We start from the raw sequence: 18254 nt of genomic DNA, 5'->3' as shown, positions 1-18254 counted from the left end.
CCTCAGCCCCCCCGGGTTCAAGTAATTGTCCTGCTTCACCCTCCTGGGTAGCTGGGATTACAGGTGCACCCCACCACCCCTGGCTAATTTTTGTATTTTTAGTACTGGGGTTTCGCCATGTTGGCCAGGCTGGTCTCAAACTCCTTACCTCAGGTAATCCACCCGCCTCAGCCTCCCAAAGTGCTGGGATTACAGGTGTGAGCTACAGTGCCCAGCCCCATCTAGATTTTTATCTTGGTTTATGATATGGAGTAGAAATACAATCTTGACTTTAATTTTTTAGTTTTGAAAGTAGGTGACCCAGTATTCTAACTCTATGAATTGAGGATCACACACACACACACACACACACACACACGCACACACACACAGCCACATATGAAACATTCCAAAGAATTGGCATGTCTTCTAGGTTAGGGTAATATGTATATTGTCAGTTCGTTTGTGTGGTCAGAACTTAAACTTGATTTCATCTCTAATAGATAAAATCTATTGTAGCAAGGAATATAAAAATAGATTTCTTTCCTTTTCCTTCACTAAAGCATTTGCTTCATGTTAGCACAGTCTGGGGAAATGAAGGTCTCCTATTTATTAGCTGAACAATGGACTTATTATTCACTCTACTCTTTAAGTTGTTCTTGTCTCCAAAACCTCAGATAATAGAACTCTACATTTCTTTGTTTTTATGATTGCACGTTTTCACTATATAGTAGATTGTTTCACCCTGTTTCATCCAGCAATCCCGTATCTGTCAAATTGAGAGGAATTTGGGAGTTGGAAGGTTTCATCTTCTTCCTTACAGTTTACTTAGCTTCCACTTTTTTTCCAAATGTGAGGCTAAATTCCCAAAATAACAAAAACGTGAAATGCTGGAGAAACCATTTAGTAGGGCACAAGAGAGCACTGAAAAATATCTACGCTAACTTGGGCAGTTTGCTCTTTATACCATTTTAGACTATGCTCTTAGTTTACTTTTGTGGTTGGTCCTGCTGGGAAGGTACAGGTGGGTGCTGCTTTAATGTGAAATGTGACTTACGGGGTAGTAGAAGGAACAGGTTCCTTCTCGGGGAGAGGACTCACTATGGTAATTAACGTCTACTTCCACCAGGAAACTGAGCTTATGGTTCACAAGTCAACTTGATTGCAAGGTTTTGTCTTTTCCATTGTTAGGATACATTTCTTGAAGGTAATGAATGCTTCTAAATCACTCTCTGAGGTGCTGTAAATGTGTGCTACCAGTCATGGTTTGAACTCGCTTTCTTACTTACCTCATGCTTCTGCTGTTTCCTTTGGGTACCAGGACTGTTGTTTACTGTACAGAATCTCATGTATCTCAACCGCAGATCTTTTGCACAGTAATATAGCAGTTGGACCTTTCTAAGATAGACATTTATAATGACTTTTCTAACCGATGCAAAGATGATAAAATATTTTGACTAAAAATAATTACTAACCACTGGTTATAGTGATAGTAAGAATAGGTCACTTAGCCACTATCTAGCCTGCTTCACATCTTTACCCACCTCTGAAGTCCCAGAGCTCTGAAGCCCCGTAGAAAGTAAACCAAAACCATGGACACAGGCGTGAAGGCATGACCAGTTCTAGCCACCATTGAAAGGTGAGCCCTCTATTACTAATACTTGCTGCTCAAGTATTCTGCTCTTGCACTTGTAAGATGACCTGATACTGTTCTGGGCAGACTTCCCAGTGCTTTGCAGTTTTTAGGGAATCCTGTGCTTGGTTTTATTTTAATGCTAGCTTCAATAACTCCCTAAGAAACTTAACTAGCTGCAAACTGACCCTATTCACAAACAGAGAATACAAAGGCCTATTGTAAATCCAGTGATAATATTGAAAGTGGCTAAATATTCAGCACTTCAGAGCTACAGAATTCATTTTGCTAGACCATCCTTAGAAACTTTATTATTACATTTCTTCCAGCTCCTTCCATCAGATTTAGGGAGGGTGGTACAAGTTACCACCAAACCTGTTCTCAGCTGGCCCCTGTCTGTCTGTGGAGCAGTAGTGTGACATATTCAACAGAGCAAGGACAGTTGGGCCGGTGAATATTAATCCTGAAAGGTGCCCTAAGTGGTGTCGTGAAACCGTATTCTCAGGAGGCAAGGATTTCCCCCCAAAGTAAGGAGATTAACATCCCAAAGGAGGGAGTGAGAAAGCTGCCTACTAAAAAAACAAACTTTGCTGCCAAGTCTATTTTTATCTCATGTGTTTGTAGATTCAGATGTACCCTGAAAATATGCAATGCTTTGAGTTACTCAAGAACACAAAGCTTACTTTAAGGACAAAATTATTATAAAATATGATTATCAGATCTTCTTTCTCCGTACATTTGAGAAGTCGGTACTTTTGCTGCTAAGTGTATAGCCAGGGGGCTTCTGTGGTAAAATTCTCTGGACAAATCCCCGGTTTTGCCATGTGCTTCTCAGCAAACCTTGGTATCAGGTGGGTTGTCACCTCCAAGTTCCCTTTCCTCCTTGCTGAGCTTTTTCAGCTACAGACTTCCTTTTTGCCTTTTCACTCCATACCCTCTAAAATGCCCCAGTACCAGAGCAGGTGCAACCTTGGTGTAAGGTTGGATGCCCAGTTTTCCTCCCGATTATTTGTATGCTGGTGCCTTCAATGGCTGATTGTCCTGGTGATTAAATCTGACGTCATGCCACATTTTGGCTCCATGTCCTTCATACCTGTAAAATATGATTTACAGGCATCTTGCCATCCTCTTTGGCCCAACCTGTCCTTCCTAACAGAATAATACTTCAGGTATAGGTGACCATTAAAGAAACCTTTTACTTTATAAACTGTCCCTGTACTTCATGAAAGAAAACCTAAGATTGAGTTAGCAGCTACTTCAGACTGTTAGCTCACACCAAACCTATTGTCAACCACAAACTGAAGACCTTTTCCCATACAAATAGCTACCTCGGAATACACCTGTTTGTGCACCTGATTTTTTGTTTGTTCTTTGAAACGGATTCTTGCTCTGTCGCCCAGGCTGGAAAGTGCAGTGATGAGTCAGCTCACTACAATCTCTGCCTCCTGGGTTCAAGTGGTTCTCGTGCCTCAGCCTCCTGAGATCTGGGACTAGCCACTACACCTGGCTAATTTTTGTATTTTTAGTAGAGATGGGGTTTCACTGTATTGACAAGGCTGGTTTTGAACTCCTGACCTCGTGATTTGCCCGCTTTGGCCTCCCAAAGTGCCGGGATTACCGGCGTGAGCCACCGTTCCCAGCCACAACTGATTTTTTGACCTAAGTGCAACACTTGTTAATTTTGTACATGGAGCATGGAGGTAACTGGAAGTTTTTAGGAGGTGGGAGGTTATGAAAAAAGAAGTATTGAGGAAGATGTGATAGCCAGCTTTCAAGAATTTAAAGGCTTGTGTTATTCTAGAAAGTAAAACTAGAAGCAGTGGTGTTATAATACCAAATATGATTTGAATATACCACAGGAAAACCAGGGAGAGCCTGAGGGATAGAGGCAGTGTCATGTTCTTTGGCCTACCAGAGAACTTTTTATGCAGGTGTTCGTAATGAATAAGTGAATTCATGTGTATATATACACACACACGCACACACGCATACACACACAGATAAATTAGAATTCATGTTCTTCATCAGGGAAGTGTACTGCCATACTTTCCTGATGAAGAGTGACCATCTTCTCTTGGGGATATTATGAAAGAGATTCCACATTGCAGGCAGATTGTTTTAAAGCAAATAAACTGTCAAGCTCCTTCCACATCTAGAGCTCTGTGTTTACGTGGTTGTGTTTTTCTCTGTTGTCACTGAGGATAGTAAATCTGTATCAGGTAACAGATGTTTTCTGTTGTCATTGGGGGTAGTAAATGTATATCAGGTAACAGATATTTTTCTGTCCATCTCATGTTCAAGTGTAGTCACAAAGTTTGTCTGAAATGGTTTTCAGAAGCTTTAAAAATTATTTTCCTGGATATGCAAAATGCAGAAATACGAATTAACTTCAGTCTTATTGGTCATCCGGAGATCATTTTGCCACAGTCAGTTACATTAAGGAAAAACTAAATATTAAGTTACAGAATGTGCCATATATAAATGAAAGGCAAATTTGCTAATAGAATCATAAGGCCCTAGATATTTAGAGCTTAAAGTAACTTGGGATGCCGTTTTACCCATTCTATATTTTTTACAAAAGACTTTTTAAGAATCTAGCTGATACTCTTGATAATTGGTCAATTAAAAAATTTAGGCCAGGTGTGGTGGCTCACACCTATAATCTCAGCACTTCCGGAGGCCAAGGCCGACCTCCTGATCACTTGAGCGCAGGAGTTCGAGACCAGCCTGGACAACATGGTGAAATCCCTTCTTTACAAAAAATACAAAAATTATCCAGCCGTGGTAGCCTGAGCCTGTAGTGCCAGCTACTGAGGAGGCTGAGGTGAGAGGATCCCCTGATCCCAGAAAAGTAGAGGCTGCAGCAAGCCATGATTGCACCACTGTACTTCAGCCTGGGTGACAGAGGGAGACCCTGTCTTAAAAAAAAAAAAATTGCTAATATACCATGGATATCATCTTACCAAGTATACCAAGAAGTATACCTTTTTATGTAAAGAAGGGAGAGGGAAGGATCTCATATGATTCATGTTATTCTACTTTGCTTTTTATACAAATTGAAATATATCTTAGCGGTGTTTTTTGCTACTGGATCGTAGAGTTCATTGTCACATTCAGATTGGCCATATTTTCTCATGGCTGAATAAATTTTATGATTTTCTAAAACCAATCCCTTTTTAATGAATAATTAGTCTGTTGCCATGGTCATTGTTTTTCCTGTTTGAGGCAGTGTTCTGGTGACCATCACTGTATTTTGTTGTGGTGGTGTTTTGTTTTTTTGTTTTAAATTTTTTGCCAGTTTAATCATAGTTACCACTTCATTTTAACCAATATGTAATATAAATTGGGTTCACTCATTGATTTAACAATTATCAATGGAGGATCTACTAGATGCCAAGCATAGCAATTCCGGTGAGTGAGTAGAGAGACAGTTAGTTAGGCCATAGTGAGTAGGAGTTGGGGAGGGTGATGGGGAAGAGTTAAGAGATTAGAGAAATGAAGATGGCATAGCCAGAGGTGCTAAAGCAACAACACCTGAGGTCTTCCTAAGTGTTGTCATTAGAGGTGTGGAAGCTGGGATAGAATAGAGTTAGTACTCTCTCACAGTTTCCTTGTCTGATTATATTTAGATTGTCAAGGTACTTAGTCCCTCATTTTTCCTTTCAGGGTTCCAGTTGATGTTAATTTTAAACCAGTTTCAGCCATAGGGAGATATTTGCAGATAAGAGACCTAGTATTTATTTGCCCAACCCTTTGCTCTTCTGTAAATATGATTCTGATTTTGGGCTCAGACACTGGTCTCTTTGGAATTATTGCTTCACCATCTCCACCTTGATGCCCCACCCCCGTACCCTGTTTCTGTGCATAGCCAGCTGTATAGAAGCTGTATGGACCCACTTCCTCTTTGTTCCCACCAGTTCATCCTCCTCCCTTCTCCTTCTCTACCAGCCACATTTGGCATTTTTACCTTTCTTTCAGTGAAGGGAGAGCCACTGTTGAAGGAGATTTCAATGACTGTGGAAAGGAGAGGATATATGATGACTTCTGGAAGGAAAGAGTAAAACCTGGAAGAACTGACCTCTCTAAGACATTGGGTCACAGCAGTATGCCTTTTACCCTCTAAGAGTGAAGCACAAGGAAGGAGCATTTTCACTACTCTAGAGACCACTGCAGAGTTTGGGCACCCTGACAACCCTAGTGTTTAAGTATCTGTGGCAAGTGTGAGCTCTTGGGCCCATGAGGAATGCCCACTAGGATTCCCAGATTTGTTGATGGACACATTCCACATAAGGCCCCATATGAACTAGTGGGACAGAGACCCAGTGTGATTTGGCGGTTATTGATCTAACTTCACTGGTAGTCATAGGCTGGAAAGCCTTGGCAAAATGGTTAGCATTATTCTGTTGGTTAGCATTTGAAAGCTTTTTCAAAGATGCTCTATCAGCATGTTTGCTTTATATTACAGTGGAATTCTTTAGTTTGCAACAGATTTCAGTAGGGACAGGGTTTGCTGATAAATCTAAAGAATGCATGTTAAGAAAGCACACCTGAGTGCTCCTGTTAGCGTAAAGGGGGGGTGTCAATTAAAAATGATCATCTTAACTCACAGTATTTTTGGAGTTTTTATTCAGAGAGTCACATATACAAGACCATCACGTTCCATATTGTGGAAATCATCAACTCGAAATGACTTTCATGTTACTTTCCTAACCTACATTTTGCAGCACTTTCTCTCTGGTTTTCTCAGAGCCAAAGAAATATTTCCCATGATGTGAGCTGAGATTATTTTACCCTGCAAGTGGTTAGATTTTGGCAGTGGTAGATAGTAAAAGTGGAAGGAGACACTTGGAAATTCTTTGGGTAATGTGTTGGATGTTTTTAAATAAATAAATAAAGGCAGCAGTAGAGAAAAAGCATGTGTTGCTGGGGATTGTTTTGCTTTCCCAGAAAATGAAGCAGACCCAAATCAAAGAACAGTTTTCTAAGCCTTTTGAGTATCTTCCAATGGGTATTTAAAAGACCAAATTTCATGTGAACCACAATGTTGGGAGCCAGAGGGTAAACAGAAGTATGCAGCCACGAGGAGGCTGGTTACACGCACTTGAATAAGGAAGTCATTTGGTTGAGGACAGACCTGGCCAGGAGAATTAGTGTGAAGACTTTGCAATGAAAGCCATATTTTATTAGTCATTAGAGGATGTGGAGAAAAAAGATACAAGGAGACGAACCATGTGCTCTCGCCTTTGCTGCCAGTTCTTTTTTAAAGGTTCTGAAATGGTTTATTTTTATTAGTTGCAGTTATTAGCATCTCTAAAAGACTCAGCAACACTTAAAATATCCATGTAATTTGTGTCAAATAACATTTTAAGTAAACTTACTGATGCAGAATATGCATATTAAAATGTATGCAAGTCTTAAATGCATAGCTTGATCAATTTTCATAAACTGAACATATGCCTGTGTAACTACTACCCAGATCGAGAAGCAGACCCTTACAAACATCACAAAAGCCAAGCTCCTTTCTCATGACTGCTACCCTGCACCCTAAGGGTAGCAATTCTCTTGGCTTCAACATCATAAATGAGATTTACCTGATTTTAAGCTTTATATATAGAATGTACTCTTGTGTTGGGCATTTTTCATTCAGCATTCTGTTTATGAGGTTCATCCATGTCATGGCACGTGGTTGTGATTTGCTCATTCACGTTACTGTGTTGTGTGACTACCACGGTTTATTTATCCACTCCTCTGTTGGTGGATATTTAAGTCATTTCCAGTATTTGATTATAATGAATATTATCACTTTGAATATTCTTATACATGTCTTTTGTTTAATATGTCTACATTTTCTGTTGGAAGAGAAATTGCTGGATCATAGAGTAGGCATATGTTCAAGCTTAGTTAATTACCACTTTATGCATCCCCCAGGAGTATCTGAAAGTTCCAGGTGCTCTGTATCTTTGTCCATACTTGTTTTTGCTTTCATTTGAGCCATGTTTGTGTGTATCTGGTAGTATCTTATGTAGATTTTCCTGGTGACTAGAGAAGGGAAAGGTCCTTTTCATTTATATATTGACCATTGGTGTTTACTGATTTGTGGAATGCCTGTTAAGTCTTTATCCACTTTTAGATTCTCTGCCTTTTTTGTATTGATTTATAGGCATTATTTATATATTCTGCATAAAAGTTCCTGGTTGGGTATGTGTATTGCAAATATTTTCTCCTACTCTGTGAGTTACCTTCTGTTCTCTAATGATGTCTCTTGAGATGCGGAAGTTCTTAGTTTTAATATAGTCTAATATTTTTCAAATTTTTCTTTTATGATTAATACTTTTGGTGTCCTGTTTAAGAAATCTATGTATTCCAAAGTCATGGAGATATTCTGTGTTACTCTTCTATAAGCTTTTTTGGGTTTTACTTATCATATTTAGATCTGCAGTCCATCTGACATTGGTTTTTGTAACAGATGTAAGGTGGGAGTCAATGTCAATTATTTTTTTCAGTCGGATACCTGGTTGACTTAAATCCATTATCTATCACATCCCCACTGTACTGCAGTGTTGCCATTGCCATATATCAGTTTGTATAGTTTACATCTTCAATAATGGGAGCTCCTTAATTCAAAAGTCATAGTAGCTTGTGTCTAACTTTTCCTGTTAATAATTATAATTTTTTTATTTTAAAAGATTGCTTATAATCTCAATACTGGCATTCCTACCAGTTTGCATTTTAGTTATTATTCTATGTTTCTTTATATAATCCTATTTACATTGAATTATATATTCTTTATTTCTAATTAGTCTTCAAAATTCAGTTTATTAGTGGCTGCATAGTATTTTGACTGGTATATCATACTTAATTAGCTGGCTCACATTGTTAGTCATTTAGAATATTCCTATTTAGTTATGAAAAATCCCTACCTTGTAGAAATTTCTTTAGTCTGTTGCTTTATAAGAGGGTAAGAAATAAGAATGGCTGTATTAATTTGGGGCTCCCATATTTAGTTATTTTCACCTATTTTAACTGCATCTTCAGTAATGCAGCCCTTTCATACAGATCTCTTTGTTCTTTATAAAGGGCTTTGGTTGCTTTACAATACTGTGGGGGATTTTTTGTTTGTTTTTTTGTTTTGTCTTGTTTTTTGTTTGTTTGTTTGTTTGTTTGTTTTGAGATGTAGTCTGTCTCTGTTGCCCAGGCTGGTCTTGAACCTCCTGGTTCAAGCAGCTCTTCCACCTCGGCCTCCTGATTAGCTGGGATTACAGGTCCCCACCACCACACACAGCTAATTTTTGTATTTTTAGCAGAGATGGGGTTTCACCATGTTGGCCAGGACGGTATTTAACTCCTGACTTCCAAAGTGCTGGGATTACAGGCATGAGCCACTGCGCCAGGCCAACACCGTGCTTTTATAATATAAAATTAAAACCTATAACTACTGTAGTATAAAACCCCATTCATATGGAAAATGACATTAATACTAAAAATTCAACCTTGATCTACTCAGTGAGAAAGAAAATGTGAAGGTGGTTTTAAAGTTTATTTTCAGTCCACAGTAACAGAACTGCTTTGAAAGTTGCTGCTTCTCACCGGGAAGTAATGTGTGCACTGGAAAAGATATTGGCTTGAATCAAAATAATCTGTATTTGCTTAAAAATTAGTTAACATTCTAATATTATTACTTTTGCCTTTTAGGAATTAAATTTCTTCAAGTAAGCTGTATCTGTGTCATAGTCAGTACCTGTGCCACATCAAGATGCAGACATATGGCAACAGTCTCAAAAATCCCAAACTTCAAGGCTCAGGGATTGGAATAAATACTCAGTAATGATATGACTGCATTGTAAGAATGCTTTAGGAGCACTTACAATAAGAAAATGTGGGAAAATAGAATGTGGGATCTCTGTCTTCATCTCTGTCTCCCCCGTGGTGCACCGCATGAGTTTATGAATATAAGTGGTTACTAGATACTTAGTGAAATAAATCTAAACAGCACAGAAAATACGTGAAATATTTTTTCAGCAACTGTTTAGAGCCTGCCCTCAAAGAAATCACAGTGTACTAGACTGTAAGATTCTACAGGACTCTCCAAATTCCATAATTCCTGAATTGAGTTTGTAGAAAATATTAACCTTTGGAAAAGTTATTACAAATGGTAAAGGACACAGGGATGGCATCAGATGATGCAGGCCCACATCTAATTCCTGGGTGGCCTGTGAGCAGATCTGGAGATTAGGGCTTGTCAGTGGCACTAAGGTTCAACAAAGCCTTCTTAAACTGAAGGCTGAGACTCCTCACTCTCAGGACCTTGATTAACCTCAAGAAACATTCCAGCTCCCCATCAGATAGGAATCCAAGACTCCCTCTGTGGACACCAGGCACCATGAAATCCAAATCTGGCAATCCAGAGGTGAGACCACAGTTTCAGTTTCTAGTGTCTAAATTGATTAATGCAAATGTAATCCATTTACAGTATAATCTCAGGTTCATTGCCCTGTGGTAATTCAAACAATGTGAGCATTCAAGGTACAGAAGTAACAAAAAGGCTATTTTTTTTTTAACTTCTGGTTATTTTTAAACATTTTTTATCATCATAGATACTTACTTGGTAGGGGAGATAGCAAGATCACAAAGGTGGTTTCCCAGGGCGAGGCTTATTCATTACACTCCAGGTGTGCTGACCCCTCCAATTTCCCCAAATGTGGGAAACTCAACTGCATAATTTGTGGATAGTGAGGAACTGTGTTCATGCTCTCCCTGATGTAAATGCATTTTTTGAAAGAAAAAGATTGTTTTTATCATCATAAAAATAGTATATTTGGTAAGACCATTTGTTTAAATATAGAAAAAATAAAATGAAAATGTTCTTTACTGTCCAGATGTAGCCACTGTTGACATTTTGGAATACATCCTCCAGCTCTTTTTTTTCTATGCATATATGTACTTTTTCTTAGATATTTTATGTATGCATTTAAAGTTTTAATTTTATACACATTTTAAAAGAGGAAAGGTATACTTTTTTACAAATACAAGTTAATTAGAGAATATTTGCAAATTACAGAAATAATGAAAATGATAAACACCAGGATCTGAATGTAACAATCACTAACTTTTAAAATTTTGAAGTATTTTGGACAATAAATAATATAATGAACATTCATGTACCTGCCATCCAGACTCAACTAATTTTAATGTTTTTCCATAATTGTACAGCTTTCTTTATACCTAGTGAAATGCTAGCTACCTGAGTCACTTTATACCCTTTCCTCATCCCTTCAGGAACTCCCATCCCAACAGAACAACTTCTTTAAACTTGCTGTGTAATTTTCTCTTTCAGTGCTTCAAAACTTATTTGCAATTTCAGTAGGTGTCTGTCTGCAATATATATGTATATTTTAATTTTTAAACTTTGCATAATAGTATCATATTGTTCATGACCTTGTATAACATGCCCTTATTGTGTCGTTTTATGTTTTCCAAATGTTTTTCCTATGTTGATTCCATTGTATGAATTTATTGTAATTTATTTTTTCAATCTTTTGTTGGTAGATATTGAAGAGTGCTTTCAAATTTTTGCTATGACAAACATGTTACAATGAATACCTTTGAACATTTTTTTCTTGTGCACATAGATGAGTTTTTCTAGGGCGAAACTTCTTAACCCTGTCAAACCTAACCTCACCTTCTTTCATAACAAATATTGTGACATTACTTTTACTACCCAGAAATGAAATTCAAAGAAAAAATAATCTGCCTGCCTATATAATTTCAAAAATATCAGTATAATACTTTAATAAAAGGGAAGTGATTTACAATAAAATAAAATGCATTTTAGTGTATAAATTCCAGTTTGACTACATGAGTTAAGTCAGATATTTGTAGTCACCCTGTTTCTATGGCAGTCACAGATGCAGCTTGATACAGATGTATGGTATTGATGACTCATATGCCATGAGTGACTGCCGGTAAAATGGTGAACAGCTCATTTTCAGAACAAGTTGATTCTTCCTTTGATTTATGTGGTAATTCCATTTCTGAAAATTTGGTGTGTATTAAACTACAAAAAACTCTTTGTTATTAAAATGGAATTAAATTTAAACCCAGATTATTATAAACAGGGTTGTCCACAGAACGTTGAAAAGCTATACAAAGAGGGTAATTCTTTGTATGGGAGGACATTTTCACCCATGCAAAGCACCGGCTGCTGCTCACTAACAGCCAGTAGTAGGCCCCAATCGGAAACACCCCACCAGTCCCTCACTAAATCACCTGGAGAGGGGTTGTATGGCTGTGGGTGGTGTGCTGTTGGTACACAGTTGTGCCTGTTCTCAACACTGCTCTGGGATGTACCACTAGAAATCACATTGGTGAGTTGCACAGTCTAGTCATACTTGAGTGAACACTGCAGCTGCTTCTTTCACGTAGTTGTAACAATTTTTGTTCAGGACCTGCAGTGCACAAGACCTGCTTTTTCTGCACATGCTTGCCAGCACATGGTTTCTTCAGACTTTTACCAGTTGTATTGGTGTGAAATAGTATGTTGTTTTAATTTCCATTTACCTTATTATCAATGAGATTCTTTTTTTTTTTTTCATGTTTTTTGACTGAGGCTTTCTTTTAATGTCTTTTCTTGGAACTGTTTATATTTTTTGCCTAAATTCCTATTAATTGCCTTTTTTCATTGATTTGTACTAGTTCTTTATATATAATTACAATTTTTTGTCTCCTTTAGACATTGAAAGCATCTCTTACTTTGTAGCTTTTATCTTTGTGGGGTGTGTGTGTTTGTGTGTGTGTGTGTGTGTGTGTATAAAAATTTCAACTTTTATTTTAGTTACAGGAGGTACCTGTGCAGATTTGTTACATGGGAGTATTGCGTGATGCTGAGGTTTGGAGTATCGATTCCATCACTCTGGTAGTGAGCATAGTACCTGATAGTTTTTTGACCAACCTCCAGTCCACAGTGTCTGTTGTCCCCATATTTATGTATGGTATCTTTTGTTTTGAAGTTTTTAAAATAACATAGTGAGTCTTAACACATCTTCAGCGTTATGGTATCATATGATTTTTGTTTTGAAGTTTAATGTTTTCACATTTAGGTCTTTGATCTATATGGAATTTCTTTTTCTAGATGGTGTATGATACAGATGCAATTCTATTTATTTTTTTTTTTCATTTCATTGGCTAATCATTTCAATGGTGTTTACCAAATAGGCCTACCTTGTCTGCCACTGTTGCCCCTTCGTCATTTCCACATCCCCACACGTGTTGGTCTTTTTCTGGGCTCTTACTTTTTTTCCGTTGATCTGTTGTCTAACAGACCCCACCATCACTACGCTGCCTATTAATTTTTATCCCCTGAAGTTGTGCTACCTGCTCAAGAAGAGAGTTATGAACTGACCCTTAATATTTTTCTTTAATCTGATCCATGACTAACAGAAATAGCTCACGGCTCAAGGTACCTTTCTCTAGTTTCACCTACTCATTCAGGTTTTCCTTTGCTGTTTTATTGATCATTTCAATCAGGACTGTTTGTAAAGCTGTGCTGAAGTTGCCATTTCATCGAGAACTGACTCTGTTTCCTGATTTTAATTGGAAATATTTAGGGTTTAAAGGTAGAAGGAATTCATTATGATTTCCTGGTTATGTAAAGCCTTGTCTCTTCTTCTCCCTTTCTTCTTGTCTTAAAACAAATTTCCAGCATTGTTTTCAACTATACTAAGCATTTATGCTTCCGACTTGCTGACACTTCTGTTTCCCTTCTTTATTTAAATCATTTGATTTGGAATGCAGCACATGTTAAAGGGGTATCACTCCAGACCATGTGTTAGTATATAAAATATAAATTTAGGTAAGTGGGACAGGATACAAAACTCATAACTGGATCTGATTCTGAATATGAATTTATGCCTCATAAAGAAGTTATTACAGCTTTCCTTATAGTTAACAATATAAACAAAAAATTAAATATGCAGTTTATATCATCTACCAAAAGAACTCTTAAATTTGATTAACAAATATGAATAAAACCACTGCTACTGTGACTGTTAAAACCACCACCGCCGGGTGCGGTGGCTCACGCCTGTAATCCCAGCACTTTGGGAGGCTGAGGAGGGTAGATCACGAGGTCGAGAGATCGAGACCATCCTGGTCAACACGGTGAAACCCCGTCTCTACTAAAAATAAAAAATTCAGCGCCGGGTGCGGTGGCTCACGCCTGTAATCCCAGCACTTTGGGAGGCTGAGGAGGGTAGATCACGAGGTCGAGAGATCGAGACCATCCTGGTCAACACGGTGAAACCCCGTCTCTACTAAAAATACAAAAAATTAGCTGGGCATGGTGGCACATGCCTGTAATCCCAGCTACTCAGGAGGCTGAGGCAGGAGAATTGCCTGAACCCGGGAGGTGGAGGTTGCGGTGAGCCAAGATCGCGCCATTGCACTCCAGCCTGGGTAACGAGAGCGAAACTCCGTCAAAAAAAAAAAAAAAAAAAAAAAACCACCGCTGCTACTACTTCCATTAATTGCATAAGGTTAGAACTTTTAACATTCAGATTCCTTGGATTGCAAATTGAACATGTTGACTAACGAAAATGAAATGAATGGGATGGAAAAGTCTTTTCACTTGTGCTTTATGCTCCACCCTGCAGCTGTCAATAATGACCCTGGTTTCTCACTTGGCCATCCAGTGGTGCCATTTCCACACCTCATCACTCCTTCCCTAACCACGTCCTCTGTGTGGTTGTTTCCATATTCCTGAATGCCACTTTCTCCAGGAGGGCCATAACCTTTTCAGTTTCAGTCTTCACATGAACAAAAAGTATACTTTTCCTGTTATAAGGTGTGTCACATTGTGTTGTAATTACATGTTTATTTGCCTTTGTCCCTCGCCAGATTTTAGACTCTGTGAAGACAGCAACTGTGCTCATGTTCACTCATTCGTTGAGGAATCTGTGAAGTGCCTCTTTTGGTCCTTGCCATTAAAACTGAACTCATTAAGAGACTAACAGAAAGTTGAATAACTGTTTATCAATTATTTGAAAGCACAGCTTCCTGAGCTTTGAAACTTAGATGCCAAATGGAAAAAGCTCAAAAAGTTCCTCTAGAGGAAAAAAATAGAAGTAAAATAAAAAGGGAAACTACAGTCTGGAGGGAAAAAAATGTGAAAGAGTTCAAATGTTTATTATGTAAAGAACTAATGTAGATGATAAAAATTATAAACCCTAAAAGGAGAATAGACAGCGGCTTTGAACTAGTAATTTATCTGCCTGGTTGTCCATGCCAGGAATCTGGATTTTATTCTTGTTTCCTTCTTGCCCCTTCGTCCCAGCTCCTAACAAACCACCAAGACTTGGCATCCCTACTTCAGTTCTAATTCCTCTGTAAGGTCCCAGTTTGTGCCCAAGAAAGGATCATAATCAAGCCAGACCACTGCCGTTCTTTTAGGAACAGACTCACCCAATGAAGCTTGATTCTCACCAAGAAAATGACACAGTTGTGAGTGTGGGTAGATCCTTTTTGGGTAGATCTTCTGTAGATACTTTTTGTCTTGTTAGGGCACACCAAGAGACGAAAAAATACTAGGCAGCACTCAGGCATTCTACTCTGCTTCCAAGTCCCAGATGGAATTTCTTCCACTATTTCAACCCTAAACCCCCACTCTGAGAACCATGTTATTTCCTTGGTGAGAACCAAACTCCATTGGATCAGGCTGTTCCTAATGGAATGGTGGTGGTCTGGCTCTCTCAGAATCCTTTCTTGGAGCATAAATTGGGACCTTACAGTGAGTTATAAAACTCTTAATTTGTTCAGGACATTGAGGGGCAAGTTTCTACCTCTTCTCAAATACAAAGATAGCAAGCCAGCATATCTCCAAGGAAAAAAAAAAGAGTTTGGATTCTTTAGGTGTTACTTTTTCTTCTTTTACTGTGTATGTAGCCTCTCTCCTGAGAAAAGGGCCCACAGATCTTGACGTAATATGCTCAAGAACTATTATTACTCCTGTAGTCCCAGCACTTTGGGAGGCCGAGGCGGGCAGATCACTTGAAGTCAGGAGTTCGAGACCAGCCTGGCCAACATGATGAAACCCTGTCTCTACTAAAAATACAAAAAATTATCTGGGCATGGTGGTGCGCACCTGTAATCCCAGCTACTCAGGAGGCTGAGGGTTGGAGAATCGTTGGAACCCCGGAGCCAGAGGTTGCAGTGAGCCGAGATTGCTCCACCGCACTCCAGTCTGGGCAATGAAGTGAGACTCTGTCTCAAAAAAAAAAAAAAAAAAAAAAAAAAAAAGAAATATTATTAACTCCATCTGTTCTTATGGGAAGAAAAAAAATTATGACAAAGTGATATCATTGTTGCAAGATTTTTCCCTAAGGCCTACTATAACACAAAGAAGTTAAAGGGCAGTTGATTTGATGGACTTGGTTAGCATGATGGACAGACTTGACCCATCTTGTGAAAACCTTAGCTAAGCAATGCTGATCCACTTTGGAGATACTGGCCCACCAGGCTTGGAAAAGGGTGACAAGAGTTGTAAAGCTTGTGTATTCCCTGTTACTCTTTGTAGTTGAGTCAGCTCAGAATCTGAGTTTTGATTAAAGATACAGAACCAAGGCATAAAACTGGAAACAGAGGATATGGGCTGCTTTGGTATCCAAACGCATATGGCCTCGTGCAGAAGATGGTCTTTTAAAACTAAGGGTTCTCTAGATTCCTACTACCTGGGTTACCTGTACTTAAAAAAATCCTCATCTTTCTTCCAAAGTGATGTTCACGTCTCTCACAGGCATGAGGCTGTATGGATGTCCGTGACATATGACTTGCATTTACTGCAAAGGTTTAAACAGATCCATTAATTCCAGCCTAAGCAGGTTAACGGGAACAGGTTGATAGTTCCTGGGTGAAGAATGTTAAAGTCAGTTTGAAATAAAACTTGAGTGATTAATAGACCATATTGTAACTAGAATGTTGACATGTTTTCCCACAAATTTTTAAAATTCTGATAATGTTATCATACCAGCAATTAAAGAGCACTTTACAAATCCAAATTTGCCTGAAAATGGTAATGCTATCCCTATCCAGACAGCTAACAGGCTCACCCCCAGAAAGCAGTGTTAGTATTCACTAATGTTTTTACCATCTTCCTGCCTGCCAGCATGGTTAACCTCATCCTACATTGATCAAACCTGTGCAACGGGGAGTTGTTAAGAACAGAAAAAAAGTTTTCAACAGAAGGCAAATTCATCTCTCAAGCCCCACATAATTTTTTTCAGTCTCATATCATAAAAGATACTCTCCTTAATATTTGTTTCTGGAATTCTTTTTAAAGGGAAACATTAAGGGCAGCCTGGAAAAAGAAATTTTAACCCAACAGTCTACAAAATACTGGTTTTTTTATTATGAGGAATTTGAAGGGTATGGTATACAGTCTAGCAAGGACCTATGTATCCAGTTGAAGAACTCAGCATTTACTTAGATGTTATCCATCATTCCAGTCTGTAACATAGCGTTCACATGCCAATTTATTTAATTTTGTTTGTTGTATAGAGAAAAATCAAGATGGGAAAGGACTTGGGTTTGATCACTTACCTTCAATCAGACAAAAGTACTGGTGTTTCTGTAAAATCAAACTAGAATTCTTGGCATCTCGTAAAGTGCTTTAGCTCCATGTTCCTGAACCTGTTTTCTCTTTTATTTCTTGTAAATCACATGTACTTTTTTGAATAAACATGAAAAAATACTTGTGCCCTCTTTAATCCATGAATTATGAAAATAAATATAGTGACTAAAAACAAAGCAATGGCACACTAATTTTGGATTTTATTCCCCCAAGCTATCACTCTTCCTACCCTGGAAATTCTGAAATGAGTCCCTAGAGGGAACATCTTTTTTTTTTTTTTTTTTTTTTTTTTTTTTTGGTAAAATGTAGCCTTTTTTTTTTTTTATTATACTTTATATTCTGGGGTACATGTGCAGAATATGCAGGTTTGTTAACGTAGGTGTACACATGCCATGGTGGTTTGCTGCATCCATCCCCTTGTCACCTATATTAGGTATTTATCCTAATGTTATCCCTCTCCAACCCCCCTATCCCCTGCTATCCCTCCCCTAGCTCCCCCACCCACCAACAGGCCCCAGTGTGTGTGATGTTCCCCTCCCTGTGTCCATGTATTCTCATTGTTCAGCACCCACTTATGAGTGACAACATGCAGTGTTTGGTTTTCTGTTCTTGTGTCAGTTTGCTGAGGATGATGGTTTCCAGTTTCATCCATGTCCCTGCAAAGGACATGAACTCATCCTTTTTTGTGGCTGCATAGTATTCCATGGCGTATATGTGCCACATTTTCTTTGCCCAGCCTATCATTGATGGGCATTTGGGTTGGTTCCACATCTTTTCTATTGTAGACAGTGCTGCAGTGAACATACGTGTGCATATGTCTTTATAATAGAATGATTTATAATCCTTTGGGTATATACCCACTAATGGGATTGCTGGGTCAAATGGAATTTATATTTCTAGATCCTTAAGGAATCGCCACACTGTCTTCCACAATGGTTGAACTAGTTTACACTCCCACCAACAGTGTAAAAGTGTTCCTATTTCTCCACATCCTTTCCAGCATCTGTTGTCTCCAGATTTTTT

General features: G+C 38.4%; 1 protein-coding gene and 1 non-coding gene across 5 annotated transcripts in view; both read left to right on the top strand.

Annotated features, from left to right (window-relative positions):
• Nucleotides 1-18254, top strand: part of EFL1 (elongation factor like GTPase 1) — a 125125-nt gene that overhangs the window by 71005 nt on the left and 35866 nt on the right. The window lies entirely within an intron of this gene.
• On the top strand, nt 10207-10370 carry LOC119467487. The gene has a single exon (XR_005196025.1). It is a non-coding gene; the product is annotated as a U1 spliceosomal RNA (small nuclear RNA).

Source organism: Cebus imitator, unplaced genomic scaffold (assembly GCF_001604975.1).
Source record: "Cebus imitator isolate Cc_AM_T3 unplaced genomic scaffold, Cebus_imitator-1.0 Scaffold295, whole genome shotgun sequence".
NCBI lineage: Eukaryota > Metazoa > Chordata > Mammalia > Primates > Cebidae > Cebus > Cebus imitator.
This window is presented reverse-complemented; position numbering and strand designations above follow the sequence as displayed.